The following is a 2,500-nucleotide window of genomic DNA, read 5'->3' on the forward strand; positions in this document are numbered from 1 at the left end:
TATGCCTACAAGAGACGCATTGGACAGGGGATATAATGGACAATATAAAAAAGAGTTGGGAGGGGGAAATTTATGTGAGTCATGGAAATGTAAAAGCATGTGGAGTGGCGATTTTGATAAAAAGAGACAGAGTGCAAAATGTGAAACAAATTTATAAAGATGGAAATGGGAGAATGCTAGGACTTGAATTTAAGTTTTGTAATGAAATGTTTAGGCTTATAAACATTTATGCACCGAATATAGAGATTGACAGAAAAGAAGTCTTTAAGGAAATGAAGACACAATGGAAAGAGAAGTGTATAGTAGTTGGGGATTTCAACGTGTGGTGCACGAGACTGGATGCTTCCAGTAGTGCTAATTTTAAATCTGATGGGTCAAGAAAGTTCTTAACAGAGTGGATGCAGAATGAAGACATAGTAGATGTGTGGAGGGAAGAGAATCCATATAAAAGAGAATTTTCGAGAAGACAAATGGTGATGGGTAATTTGAAACAGAGTCGTATAGATTTATGTTTGGCAAAAAGAGAAATGTTAAAATATGTTAAAAATGTGAAATATAAGTTTGTCAGTTTAAGTGATCATGCTGTGATGACAGTCAAGATGGGTGTAAGTGAAGAGGCGAGGGGAGGGGGTTTGTGGTGTCTGAATGCAAATCTGTTAAATGAAGAGGCATATAAAGAAAATATTGTAAAATGTATAAATTATGAAATGCAGAATTCTCTATTTGAGGAAAATGTATGTGAATGGTGGGAGGGAATGAAAGAGAAAATTAAAAAAAGAAGTATTAGGTATTCAAAACAAAGAGATTTTATGAGGAGGAGTAAAGCAGAAGCTTTGGAAAATGCATTAAAAGGGGAAGCGGAAAAAATAGAAAATAATCCTGAGTACAGTGAAGAGTGCTTTTGGAGGTTAAAAACAGAATTAGAGGAGTATGAAAAGGAAAAAAGCAAGGGAGCTATAATAAGAAGTAGAGCTCAGTATGCTTTAGAGGGAGAAAGAAGTACAAAATTCTTCCTAAATTTAGAAAATAAAAAGCAGAGGAGAAAACACATTGTAGAGTTAGAAAATAGAAAAGGCGATAAAATAAATGATTTTGTTGGGATAATAGGAGAAGTGGAGAATTTTTATAGGGAATTATTCAAGAAAGAGGGTGTAAAACAAGAATGTGTGAATGAAGTCTTGAGTACTGTGAACGTGAAGCTAGAGGAGGATGAGAAGAATATGTGCGAAAGAGATATAGGTATTGAAGAAATAAAAGATGCAATAAATCAGACAAAAAAGAATAAAAGTCCGGGCTCGGATGGTTTGACACATGAGTTCTATAAGGCCTTCATAGGGACCCTAGCACCAATACTGCTAAGGTTGTATAAAGGTATGGAGGAGAGAGGGGAAATGCCGAGATCCATGGGCTTAGGAATAATAACTATCTTATATAAAAATAAAGGAAATCCATTGAAGTTGGAAAATTATAGGCCTTTGAGTCTGCTTAATTCGGATTATAAAATTTTAACAAAAGTAATAGCCAATAGAATTAAACAGGTTGTAGGGAGTATTGTGTCGCCTAGCCAAGCATACAGTATAATGGGGAGAGACATTATGGATATCATATGTACAATAAGAGACGTTGTAGAAAACATGGGAAAGGATGGGGAAGGGGGGTTGGTTTTATCTGTGGATTTGAATAAAGCTTTTGATAGAGTGGAGCACAGTTTTATTGAGCAGACAATGGCGAGATATGGGTTTGGAGACAGAATAAGAAAATGGATCAAATTAATATATGACAATGCCCGGAGCTGTGTTAAAATTAATGGGGCATTAACTGACCCCTTTCCATTAGAAAGGTCAGTCAGACAAGGGTGCCCATTATCTGCTTTGTTATATTCAATAACAGCGGAGCCGCTGGCATCTTTGATAAAAAGTGATAAAGAAATAAGAGGTATTCAAATTCCTTATGGAGGAGTAAGTGTAATCCACCAATATGCTGATGACACAACTTTTACTGTCAAGGATGTAGAGAGTGTTAAGAGAATAAAAATGCAGATAGAAAAATATGGAAAAGCTTCAGGTGCAAAGATAAATGTTGACAAGTCAGAAATAATAAGTATAGGAGGGGTGGAGATAAAAGGGTCAGATGTTCCATTTAAAATAACGAAAGAGTATTTAAGGATATTAGGAGTGAATATTGGAGTGAATGCGAAAGAGGCTAGAGATGCCACATGGACTGGAGTTTTAAATAAAATAAAACAAGTACTTAATTTCTGGAGGCAAAGAGAATTGAGATTAAGAGGAAAGGTAGTTGTGGCTAATTCGTTAATACTCACTAAATGCAATTATGTGATGGGAGCAATTGACATGCCAGACTGGGTTTTGAACGGAATAAAAGAGGCTGTGAATAATTTTGTGTGGGGAGGTAAAGGAATTAAAATATCAACAAAAACACTGATAGCAGACTATAAGGAGGGAGGTCTGAGGTTGATAGACTTAGAGGTTAAGAGGAAAGC

Source organism: Garra rufa, unplaced genomic scaffold (assembly GCF_049309525.1).
Source record: "Garra rufa unplaced genomic scaffold, GarRuf1.0 hap1_unplaced_007, whole genome shotgun sequence".
Taxonomy (NCBI): Eukaryota; Metazoa; Chordata; class Actinopteri; order Cypriniformes; family Cyprinidae; genus Garra; species Garra rufa.